The sequence below is a fragment of the Corylus avellana genome, chromosome 8 (assembly GCF_965113065.1).
Source record: "Corylus avellana chromosome 8, dhCorAvel1.hap1.2, whole genome shotgun sequence".
NCBI classification, from domain to species: domain Eukaryota; kingdom Viridiplantae; phylum Streptophyta; class Magnoliopsida; order Fagales; family Betulaceae; genus Corylus; species Corylus avellana.
Window position 1 is genome coordinate 16,147,962 of NC_142497.1, and position 14,096 is coordinate 16,162,057.

The following is a 14,096-nucleotide window of genomic DNA, read 5'->3' on the forward strand; positions in this document are numbered from 1 at the left end:
GGGAAAAAATTTGCAGCATTGTGCTGCCGTTTGTGCAGCGGAAACGGCATAATATTTTTTTTAGTAGCTTCATTTTATATCTTTGAATTATTATGAGATTTGATAAATTTTTTTAAAATTTTAAAATTTCTCAATTTGAACCCTGAAACTTCCAATTGCAGTTAATTTGAACTCTTCCGTCAGATTTAGCCGTTAAACCTTTTTTTTTTTTAAAAAAAAAAAAAATTTAATTTGGAATTAAGGGTAAATTTGAAATTTTTTTAAAAATTCAAAGGTATAAAAGTCATTGTCTCACTTTTAACGTTTAAAATTTGACGAAAATATTCAAATTAACTGCAATTAAAAGTTCAAGGGTTCAAATCTATTGCTCATGAACTTCTCCTCTAACCATATATAAAGATAAGGAAATAATTGGATGGTATGTTGAATTCTAGCCAAACATTAATCTCTTTCTTCTACTAATTTCTTTCCTAATTCTCCGAGACAAATTCTAGTTTAAGCATCGTGAAGTTATAATTTAAGCATCGTGACCCCGCTGGACCCAACTAGATACTTGGAGCTTGACTTTCAATGTCTTTAGAGCACTCCTTGCAGTTTCACCAAAACCATTTTTTAGTTATTTTGGTGAGGCAATTGAACCAAAATGGTATAAATGTCAATTTTTCAGTCTCACTACTTTATCAAAAAAAAAAAAGAAAAGGTAGTGAGATGAACAATACTCACCAAATTTAAAAATTACTATTCACTCTCTTATTGATTAAACAACTCTTTCTTCTTTTTTGCTTTTAGTTTCTCTCCGTTTTTTCTAACAATAAACAAATCTTTAAAAAATAATATTTAAATATAATAGTAAAAGTGGATCATACTTGTGTGCTCTAAAAATGTAAGTTGTTACCTTTAGTTATTTTGGTGAGTAAAATTTGATGAGGCTGCTAAGAATACTCTAAATAGGTACTCTTGGTCCAAGATTTGACCTAATTATTCCATATGGAGAGAGGAAAAGAAAGCGAGAAATTAATTAAGACAAAGAGAGAAGGAAGAGTTATGTAGCAAATCATGGACAAAATCAAAAGTATAAGGTTTACTATAAGAAAACGATAGTTTATTAATTTAAAGTCGGAAGAAGAAGCTGAGAAGCGGGATCTACACTACACGTACGCTAGCAGCAACTGCCAAATGTTCCTTGCAAGAGGACTCCACCAAGACACGTACATGCATGGCTAAAGTGATGTGGCTGAAGAGGTTGCTTAGGACAAGAATTAATCAATAGCTGCAGGAAGCCTGGCTGGAAGCACAATGAAAACGTATGTTGAATGGGCACATGATGACCTGGCGCTGTCTCTTTGTGGGTATCTTTTCCTTAGACACTGTAATTAATATGGATTCCTTAGACACTGTAATTAATATGAATTGATGTGAATATATATATATATATATATATATATATATAGCTTTGCCAAACAAAGCCAATATTTCTAAGCATTGAAGCTAGTCTTTGGAGTTAAGAGTTTAATTTATCTCCATTTGTTTATCGTCCCTTAAACCTTTTGTTTGTTAAAGAGGTTAAATTTTTCCCTAAAAACCTTAATTTCACTTCAAAAAAGAAATAGCTACTCATATTATTTAGTTAAGATAAAAGAGCTAAAGAGAGATAGGTCAACTTGCAGCATATATATAATCTAAATTAAAACTTTACCTTCCTCCCATCAAAGAATAAGAAATCAGAATAAAATCAATTCTAATTTTTATTCCACAAATAATGCCTTATTTCAAATAAATTACCAAACACCTTTAATTATGTTTAATTTAAATTACAATAAATATATGTGGCATACGAGAAATTTCTTACAACACCATACACAATTGTTAAAGAAAAAGTAAGATAATTAACAACATCCTTTTATCCCTATAGCATTACTCCCTGTAGAGTGGCTGAACTATATAGAGTTCACTGCTTTGATTTAAATTTTTCTGGATGGCAATGGGACACGCTTGCGGTATTCTGCAAGAGCCCACAATGGAAAAATATTTCTGTATGCTGCATAATGTAACATACAATTCCTCATGAAGACTCCAGTAATTTCCTGCATGAAAGAGTGATGAATGGTTAGAAAGCTTTGGAATAATATACCTGAAATTTGAAGCTTAGTTAAAGAGAGGTACCTGTTGAGGAAAATCGCCATCTTCCAGTTGAGAATTAATTATGAGCTTTGCTGAACAGTCAAGAGGTGTCGGGTCTCTTTCAGCCTATTACAAATACAATTTTAACGTCAGAATATGTCAGAAAAGCATATGACAGCATGATATAGATAAGAGAAACAACGCTAGTTTTTTAAAACATGGACTACTCACCTGTCCAGCATGAATGAGACCCATCATATATTGCCCATGCAGTATGTACCAAATTTGATTGGTTTCCGTCAAGAGTTACATATTCCTATTATATAATCAAGCACCAAGAATTTTTAATTTTATTATCTACCATCTGCAAAATCTTATAAAGACAACAAGAAATACTTTGATCTTTGACAAATTGATCCAAAAACTTCATTCATCGAAATTCTTCCTATAATAACAATTAAGATAATGAAAGGTTCATGCTATGAAAGGTTCTTATATTGTTATCAACGATGTTGAGAGTAAAAGATAATTAAAAATAATAACAATAATAATAATAATAATAATAATAATAATGATGATGTTTTGAAATAAAGATGAAAAAAAAAAAAAAAGAATTAAGATCAGACTTTTAGCATCATGCATGTTAAAACTAAAAATTAATCATTTTTGACAAAAATCGTGAATTCGACACAAACTTAATATAAAATTAAGAGATTATTGTTGGGGGTCTGACCTTTTAAATAAATGGGCTGGGTTAAACTTGACATATATAGTTTAATATACATGCCTCGACACGCGCGTCCATAATCCATTGCGCGACATTTAAAGCCAACAATTTTTGACACGACCCACAAACCCAACACAAATTCAATGTGAAATTTGTGAGCTAGAGTTGAGGGATTAAGAAGTCTTATACTCATATTTCGACAAGACTTAAACCTGATATGCAAATACAAATTATCACCCTCAGTAAAAACATTACCTTGTTTGGGCATGAAAGATAGCTCTCTCCCCAACCATCATTATTTCTTTGTGCTTTAAGTAGAAAATCAACAGCTCTGCGCATAGCTGGACAATTGTTGTGAGTCTTGCCAACTGCAGTCAATCCTCTAAGTGCATGCCATGTGCCGTATGTGAACCAAACTCCCCAATTTCCATACCTGTGTAAATACTTCATCATGTAATAGATTTCTTTGGGAAATCTATATAAAAACTTACAAATCTCAAAAAAATATCTAATAAACCAGTAGAGGTACATATATACCATGAACCATCAGCCATTTGTACATCTTGAATGAATTGAACAGCATTTTCTATGAAATCTTCGATCTCTTTCTTCCGGCGCCCAGGGTATAGCTTCTTAAACAAAACTAAAGCTTCGATTTCTGATGCGGTGCACTCAACGTACTCATGCTCAACGATAACTTCCGAGACAAATTCTATGGGATTAAGCAGCTGATGGAAAAAAAAAAGAAAAAAAGAAAAAAAAGAAAAAAAAAAGTGATTTAATAAACTTTAAATAATTAGGAAGTATTCCCATAATTAAGCATATTTCAAGGCTACTTGATCAATATGTGAAGGTAATTACTTCCAACCATTTTTGGGCACCAGCTGGTTCCCAGACAGATATACCACCATTCTTACTCTGCATTAAACCATACAATAGAGCTTATCGATATGAACGCAGTGAAATACCACTCAAGAAATAAACACTGCACTAGCTAGATAAATGAAACTTCAAGAACGTTTCCAAATGCAGCCTGGGTTTCCTATTCATGCCGATAGTTTTCAAATATTTGTACTTCAAAATACAATGCTAGTCATTAATTAGAATATTGAATAAATTATTAAAATCAATCATTTCCTATTAATTTACTTTTGGGACTACTCGGGATTTAAAGTGGTATCTTGGCTCAGAGTTCCGAACCATGCCTCCTCATTCACCTTCCATTTTAATTAAATGTTCTACGTGTGGAGCCTTACTTATTCACTTATTAAGGGAAAGTTTGAACCTTCACGTGAAGAACGGTATTAGAATATTAAGTAAATAATAGTTTACGTATTAAGCCTTACTTATTAAGGGGTACTAGTTTGAATTCGCATGTGAGTGAGAGTGTTATCAACCATTTTTCATTAGCTTAAGCTTTTGGGTTGACTGATAATTTAACAATAGTGAAAGTTGTTAATCCTCACCTGCAGAGACACTACAAAAAAACGATTTTTTATTGACATACATTTCCTGACGTGTCAGGTGGTCTGACACGTCAGTAAACCCTCATAACGGGGCAATTTTGACGTGTTTCATGTGCCAAGATTGTGGGTGTCAGGAATTGGAAATTTCTGACGTGCCAAATATGGCACGTCAGAAATTCCTGACGTGTTAAATCCTACACGTCAGAAAATTCTGACATCCTGGATTTTACACGTCAAAAATGCTTCCTGACGTGCCAAAAAATGACACGTCAAAAATTTCTGACGTGTCATTTTTTGACACATCAGGAAGCATTTTTTACTTTTGACGTGTCATTTTTTGGCACGTCAGGAAGCATTTTTGACGTGTTAATTTGACATGTCAAGAAGCATTTTTGACGTGCCAAAAATGACACATCAGGAATTCCTGACGTGTCATTTTTTGACACGTCAGAAAATATTCTAACGTATCATTTTTGACACGTTAGAATATTTCTGACGTGCCAAAGAATGACATGTCAGAAATTCCTGACTTGTCAAAAAATGAAACGTCAAAAAATTTGGTTAGTTTTTAAATTTCCCCCCTACATTTTTTGTGAATTTTTCCAGAACTATACCCGAATTTTGTATTACGATTAACCTGATATTCAATCTATCCATCAATTCCATGCAAATAATATACAATTTTTCCATCAAATAACATACATCATATCCATTAACATCAATCACAAACCATCCACCAAAACTAACTTCAACACACAAAAAATGGCTTAAATGTCAAATGGCCAACCACAAATAACATAATATACACCAATTTAATTATCTCTGTTATCATCAATAAAACTATCGCAAATACAATTACATCAACAAAGTAACTTATATACAAGTGTGAATAGCCAACCAGACATTCAATGTTGATCATTGACATCGATAGCATTCTCTTCACGATGTCCATTACCTGCAAATGATAAAACAAACAATATTCACCAATAAAACAATCACCAAACAAATAAAATTCATTAACTGCAAATGATAATACAAACAATCATTGAGCCCGAATACAAACAATCACGTTGGTAAAGTGAAAGAAAAATGCCCGAATTTTCACCCAACTCAGTTGTTGATTCTTCCACAGTAAATGATATAACTAAAATAGGTAAAACGTTGAAATTAGCAGAAAATTCATAAAAAATAAAAAATAAAAAAAAATTAAGTTAGTATATATATATATATTGGTCATAGAGCAATCAATAATATATAGACATGAGAAGATGAACTTCGTTTTTTGCCATGGCAATTATGTGAGACATAGGAACTTTTTCTTTTTTCCATTGCAATTATAAAGCTTCTATATATGTTATTAATGTTGGGGGTTCGATGGAAGAGATGATAAACAAAAAGGAAAAGCACACTCTCTAGAATTGAGTGCATTTATATCTATTTATATTTAGAGTTACAAAATTAAGTTTCTGAACAACTGTTCTTGATGATATTGATATGCATGTATTGCTTTGTGCCATGTAGTTATATCCATTTATACGCCCATAAATAACTTTAAATAATTATCTCAACCAACACTATTTCATACTAGACCAAATTAAAGCCAACAATTTGAAATATAAATATAATGCATGTAGCATTTTGATAATCTTCCTGTAATATTTTTATTTGTTGAGGAGATTAACACATAGGAGTTTATATATATATTCAAATCATGTTATATTAACTACTTAAAATTATGATTTCATCTACTATGGACTTGATTGTTTCATACTCTCACACAATCACATACACTAGATTCTTAATATTCTACAAGGACCATAGTGGTCTATCTCATAATACCAATAAACACTTCAAATGCAAAGCTCTAACCCACATCCATCACCAAACCAACCATGATATACAAACCAAATTCAACTGGATTTATAACATCATTAATTATTGAGAATGACTACAACATATCCAAACTCTAAATTTAGAAGTTCACATATATATACATAGGGACAATTGTAAACCAAAATTGACCACTAAAAAAAGTCATTACTTAATCCACTGTCGACCGACGATCGCACCATCGTAAAGGGTGGGGAAGCTCTGTCTGGTGTAGTGTTAAACCGCATCATTTCCTCGATTTGGCGTAAACGGGCGTCAAATATTGCCTGACGTTGAGCCTCCTGTTCAGCCGCCTGTTGAGCTACCTGCGCATTGTTCTCAGCCATCTGCTCTGCCACTTGCTGAGCTACTTGCGCATTGTTCTCGGCCAACAAGGCATCTATCTCTTCCTTGTGCTTTGCCCTCTCCGCCTCAAGCGCTCTATCAAGTGCTTCTTGTGATATCGTGGACTGCCTGGCATTTTCTGACCGTGCCTATGACAGTCTATAGTATGAGTGTATGGTCCCCCGCACAGGCAGAATATTTGGTCTAGCTTTCTGACCGTGCCTGTGACAGTGTATAGTATGAGTGTATGGTCCCCCGCACAGGCAGAATATTTGGTCTAGCCATCCGAACCCTACCGGCATACTCAGGCTTATTTCCAATTGCCTGTACGAATGCGTCATTTGGCGCCCACCTCACCGTTCCCTCTGTGATGCAAGACGATGCTGCAGGGTCGGTGGGTATAAGCTCCTTCATCCTTTCCTATATGTCACATTAATTATTGAGTCAGTGGGTCATACAACTGTTAATCGCAAATAATTTATCAAATATATAAGCAAAACAACATATGAAAGGTGAGTAGCATACACATCTCTCCTTCACAATATCATTCGGATATGTATCGTCCTTCGTGTGTGTGCGAACATAATCTTGTGCACGAGTAGGATGATGGCCCAAACGTTCGGCCTGCAGATAAAATAGGACATACATATATTTTTAAATATATCAAATGATAACATGTTTACATCTATAAGTATAGGATAAATTACACACTTACCTCCTCATGTATTAACTTGGCATAGTTCTTTGATCCGGTGCAATGTGGTGTATCATTTAATGCTCGCAATCTCTTCATTTTCGCCACATACTCCTACATAGTTACCACTTTGGGAAAACTTCAGAAAGCCCCCCTGAACTTCCAGCCAATTTGAAAAACCCCCCCTAAATTTCCAAAACTCTCATTTAGGCCCCCTGAACTTTGGTTTTCTCTCACTTTGGACCCTTTTAACATTAAACTACGTCGTTTTTGGGCTAGGTAGGTGTTTAATTTTAGGATACAAAACGACGTAGTTTAATGTTAAAAGGGTCCAAAGTGAGAGAAAACCAAAGTTCAGGGGGCCTAAATGAGAGTTTTGGAAATTCAGGGGGGGTTTTTCAAATTGGCTGGAAGTTCAGGGGGGCTTTCTGAAATTTCCCCTAACACTTTTAATATGTTAATACTAACACAATTACAATTAATGATACTACACAACACAAAGAGTTTAACTCATGACCTACCCTATTCTCCTGGCTACACCATCTCTCCAATAAGATATCTAAGTCGACGGCATTATACTCGCCTAGAGTGTCTCCCCCCAGTCTTGCCCGTACAGTGTCTGGAGTATCTTCCTCCTTAATGGCACAAATTTTTTTAAGGTCGTGCCTCCAAGTCCGCAGCTTTGAGCCCATATCCCGAAATGCTTCATTCTTGACGGCTTTCAAGTTGTACTCGGACGGGACGAAAAAGTATACCTGCACAAGTTCAACTTAGAGCGTATATATACATATATACATTACGAGTGTTTGACATATTATTAAAAAACATACCATCAAGGCGTCCCAAATATCCTCCTTGGTACGCTTCGGTACCTTCATCCAATCGTCCGGTATTCGGACATAATTTCCGCTCCTTACTATGTCTCCAGTCATCCGTCTAAACCTCACGGCGCTAAATCCAACGGGCTGCAATCATGTATTGTACTCAATTATGATCCGTTTGCTGGGGGGGACTCCCGGCAGCCTGTGTGAGTCAAGAATGGTAAACACCTCAATAATGGTGTTTCCTTCAAAATCGGTACCTAACAAATTAAAAATTACCAATGTAAGTTATTTCGAATTCAATACTAACTAACAAGTAAATCAAGACCTAATATGCACGACATTCTAGCATATACACTTACTTATGGTTCGGACCTACCGAGGGCCTAACCGGTCGTCGGGAGCAGGGTCGGTGGGCTGCGGGTCATCCGTGGCCCGTGCCCCACCAAGCATGTCTTCCTGGGCCTCTGTCTCACTGTCCTCCAGACTTGCTTTGTATTTTTTTTAAATGTTTAGAATTCTATGAAGTTGTAGTTGTAGTTAAATATAATTAATATTGCACCAATATAGTTAGAAACTTTCAAACTTTTGAATCTTTGAAAAAACTGTCGGCCGTACCTGTGCTATGATGGGTGTATAGCTGCTCGACATCGGCTTGAGAATTCTGTCGTAACTTGCTGTACGGATACGAATCAAGCCGATACCCCATCTGGCCCATGCCAACCCGATCGTATGGAACTTAGACAGGGGTCTCCCCTTCCATAATAGCTGGAAGAGCTGGTCGATATCCTTCCTGCATCCCCAGAAGCTGAGCAACATCTTGTTGCTCGCTGTCATCAAGTTGGCCTGCCGGAGACCCATGCGACATAGACTGCCGCACTACAGATGAGCCCTTGCGTGCTCTTCCCCTTAGTATTCATGGTACCCTGTGAAAAACACCACAAACCCAATTAATTTCATATACAATGTATGAAATATTCACTACCTTACGTATGCATAACTCATAATGCTACATGAGATATATATCAGATTTTAGCAAATGCACAGCTTAATTAAGTGTGTTGATGTAATGTGCATGTAGTGAACAACTATGAATCAAAACATAAATATATAAAATTAATTATATATATATATTAAACTTTTGTATCTGACACATACGCTTCGGTTGGATCTAAGTCGTGTTTGACGTATTCGATATAATCCTGTAGATCGTGATCAAAATTTCTGGTCAATAGGAGAGGCTCACACTCGTGGTAATTGGCACATAAATCTTGATGTCCTTCACCCTGACCAACGTTGTATATGTTTCTAAGTTTGGTCCTTACTGCACAAGCCCAATCTGGGCACCTATCATCTTGTACATAAAATACCTGGTCAACTTATGAAGTTAGTATATACGGCTCATCAGAAACCAGTTCTCCCGTGTGGACAAGGTTTTTGAAGTTGACAAGTATTATGCTATACTCATCCACTTTGTACCCCTTGTCCCTCGTGTTGTCTGCCCAATCACACTTGAACATAACGTACTTAGTCCTGTCGTAATACTCAACCTCAAGTACTTCCGTTAACTTCCCGTAGTACGTGTCGCAATCAAGAGTCGGCACACACACCCCGCTATTCTAAGTCCTCTTTCCGGCATCTGATGCAATAGTGTGAAACAACTTGCCGTTAACCACATATCTATTGTATCTGACTGCTGCCTCCCTCGGCCCTCTACAATGCATTATCAATTTGTCACCAAGTTCATTCTTGGATTGCTCGTCCAATCAATCGACCTGTGAATATTATGTACAATGGAAACGCACGGTTAGTAGCTTTAGTTGATTTTAAAAGCAGCACGCAAATAACTCTGACAATTGCTTCAGGTAAACATCACATCATTCTTACGTAGTCACGGTACCACTCGCAGAACAAGTCATAATGTTGGGTTTTCAACTGAGCCTCTATTGTTCGTCCCCTATTGCATGACCGCCTTAGCGTATCTATGTGCATCCTACAATTTGATATTATGTTAATTATAATTCAATACGAGCAAAATTATTACAACTTCATTGAGCATACAATGTGCCAGCGAAGGATCTCGACTTACGTCCGCAATTGATGAAACTCGTCCAAGTTGAACATAATATACCAGTGTATCTGTGTCATTGTGATTCGGTCAAGTCGGACTCGTGTTCCATGTCCCTTTGAACCATTTGGATTTCTTTGTATCCTATTGTGAAAGGTTGGTGTGTTCTCTAAATATCTCGAACAAAACGTCACCAACTCAGTTGCTATGTAGCCCTCCGTAATGCAGCCCTCAGGAGCCGCTTTGTTGCGCACATTAGATTTGAATACTTCAAGGCTCCTAAATATGAACCAATACAATCAATCAGTTTAGTTAGTACTTGTCATGTATTGGAGTGAAACCAAAAAATGCAAAAATATCCGTAAACAAATTTTACCTCTCTGTCGGATACATCCATCTATACTGCACTGGTCCACCGAGTCGGCATTCACGGATAAGATGCATGACCACATGAACCATGCTCGTAAAAAAGCTGGGGGGAAAAACCTATTTCATCTTGCACAACGTGATACAGACGTCACACTGTAGTCGGTCAATATCTTGTTCTGTCAATGTTGTTGAACATAGGCCCCTAAAGAATGTGGACAACTCAACAAGAGGAGGTCTAACCACGTTGCTTGGAAGTGATCCACACAATGCAATAGGTAGACGCTGCTGCATCAGTACATGACTATCATGACTCTTTAACCCCGATATCGTACAGTCGAGGCATATTCGTCGGGCACTTTTACATTTCGTAGCACTTTAAAAAAGTGTTTTATCATCCTTGGACATCGTGTGGGTAGCTTGTTGAATATAGGTCTTACCATCCTGCGGGTTAGAAAATGGATGAAGTGTATGTCTCAAACTCATTTCTTGCAAATCTAAGCGGGCGGCGAGATTATCCTTCGTTTTTCCTGGAATGTCCAGTATTGTACCAAGTATGTTGTCCATCACGTTTTTCTCTATGTACATAACATCAAGATTGTGCTGCATTAAATTATCTTTCCAATATGGCAACCTAAAGAAAATACTTTTCTTTTTCCACAGTACATTAGAAGTATTCGTCTTCTGCTTCTTTCCTTTTTCTTTCTTAGCCTGCCTTGCCTGACCGGCGTTCTCATCCCCAAACACCATCCCTTCTAATTGGCTCATGACTTCATCTCCACTTGGCACATCAGGGGCACATTCTAGTTCTACATTGCTGTCAAATGTTCTTTTGTTCCGCCTCCACGGATGATCCATGGGCAAGTATCGCTTGTGCCCCATATAACACCATTTATGGCAATGTTTTAACCATTTCGACCTTGCCGAGTCCATACAGCAAGGGTATGCCTTCTCACCCTCGGTAGACCATCCAAACAAATCTGTGTATGCTGGGAAGTCATTAATTGTCCACATCAACTGCGCTCGCATAACAAAATTATTTTTCTTTGAGACGTCATATGTGCGTACCCCTACATTCCATAGTTCTTGTAGCTCCTCAATTAAGGGTTGAAGGTAGACATCTATATCCATTCCATGTGAACTTGGGCCCGGAATAATCAATGATAGTATGAAAGATGTCTGTTTCATGCACATCCAAGAAGGCAAGTTGTAGGGCACAAGCATTATAGGCCAAGTGCTGTGAGATGTGCTCATGTTCCCAAATGGATTAAATCCATCAGAAGTTAGTCCGAGCCTGACGTTCCTGCTGTCCGCTGAAAACTCCAGATGTAAATTGTCGAATGACTTTCATGCTTCGCCGTCGGCTGGATGCCTCAATACGCCGTCCTTAGTGCGGCCTTCTGCATGCCACCTCATAAAGCGTGCTATATGTTTTGACATAAACAACCTCTGTAGTTGTGGTATGAGTGAAAACCACCGCAACACCTTCACCGGACGTTTCTTGCCTGACGATATGGGTTGACCGTCCTCATCTAAATTGATTGCTTCCATACATTTAGATTTCTCACATACAGTACATGAATCCAACTCTTTATTGCCCTTCCAGAATAACATATAGTCATTACTGCACGCTGGAATCTTCTCATACCCTAGTCCCATGTCTCGTAAAAACTTTTTTCGCCTCATATGTATTAACTGGCAAAGTTTCATTACTCTCGGGCAGCAACTGATTGATGAGCTCTAGGAAAGCCGAGAAACTCGAGTTACTAAGTTCACCAACGCACTTCAAGTTGTACAGGTGAACAATCGCACTTAGTTTGCTATGTTTTGTTCCAGTATGAAGTGGTTTCTCCGCCTTTTTAAGAAGGCCGTAGTACTTTAGTGCGTCACCTTCAGCGGCTTCTTCGTTCACAATTTCTTCACCCCCTTGCACCACAACCTGAGACTCACAATTGTCTTCCCTAACTACTTTGTGCATGTCGAATAAATCACGCAACATTCCGTGCATGTCTCAACCCTAATTTGCGCTTGCACCCGCATCTGAGGCCGGGTGATTGGAATTAGACCCAGTATCAGGACCCTGTACATGCTTCTCACTGTGATAGAACCAAAGTGTGTATTCCAGCATCATTCATTTTCCCTCTGTCAAGTGGTCGAATACGAAACCCGGCGGGTGGCGCCGGTTATTTCGACAAACCTTACAAGGGCAATAGATGAATCCATTAGGGGTTCTACAGTTACTAACTGCAAACTCCACAAACAATCTACACCCGTCTCTGTATTCCCTCGTACCCCTAGACTTTGTCATCCAACTCTTGTCCATTTTTCTCTACGTACATAAATTAGGAATAAATATATAAGACTTAAAAATTGTATACCTAATTTCAAGCACATGCATATATATAAACATAAACCGAAACCTAAATATTTGAACCACATAAAAAATATAAACCTATATATTCTCATATAGGTTTAAATTGTTTATGTCCAAAAATATATACATATTCATGCGTATGTACATTCATCCGTACCAAAGGGTGTATTTGTAACACTTATCTATTATAATTAATCTAGAAAAACCAATAAAAAAAAAAATACTCGATCCAAATGTAAGCATTTTGTTTGGTGGAGACCCTGCACAAATTAATTCTAGCTAGGTTATTTTATAAGATTGTTCTAGTACATCTACCGAGCTAGGTTCGTTATGAGGACCCTAAATACAATAAATCTAGCTTAAATGTCGTTAAACTTTGGCATTAGTAGGTGATGACATGCATGGGTCATACAACTCTTTTGTTTGGTGTATTTATTTATTTTTTATATGATATATATAAAGGTTAAAAGAATTTTGAGTATCTTGCAAATATGGTAAATGGTTTCGTAATATTTTTGGTCCGGACCTTTCTTGGGTTATTGACACATTAGATTAATTTCTTTCATATTAATCACAATTTTAACAAAATTCCAACTCGTTTTTAGGTAATATTAATTTTAATGCGTTATATTTCAACTTGAACAAGCTAAGTTCCTCAAATTAACCAAAAGTTTAATCCATTTTGTATGGGTTTTTTTGTTTGAAAAAATAATTTATGTGGGATAGAATTAGGTAAGAATCGAATTGAATATATTTTGCATGTGTTTTAGGTTATGTGTTTAATTATGATAAGATTTGTTTAAAAAACTCAAAACAAAAGTGTGAAATAAAAAAATAGTCTAAAAAACAAAGTCATGACTTTTTACTTATTCATTTGAAGTTTCTCTAAGTTTGACAAGGTTTGTACTTTTGCCATGTAATTCGGATTGAATCCTCGCGTTGTGTGAATTTATAACTTACAAATTAATAAGGGGTCAATGAATGTTTATGATGTTTGAATATTAAAAAACTCATTAACTTTTAATATTAATTAAACAAAATCTTAAATTAAATCTCTATAAATATTATATATCACCACGTACTACATGTACTTAGAAGGTCAAACGATTGAAATGAATGATAGATTAAAATTGACATAATGTTTTATAAATTTCTTACTAATAAGCCAACCTTTTCATTTAAACAAACCCCCAAAAAAAAAAAAAAAAAAAAGCCACATTTAAAAAGCAATTATATTTTGAAACA

The 14,096-nt window shown here is 36.3% G+C and overlaps 1 pseudogene; it reads right to left on the reverse strand.

Moving 5' to 3' along the window:
- Positions 1-1,961: 1,961 nt before the first annotated feature.
- Positions 1,962-14,096, reverse strand: part of LOC132180533 (beta-amyrin synthase-like) — a 29,204-nt pseudogene continuing 17,069 nt past the window's right edge.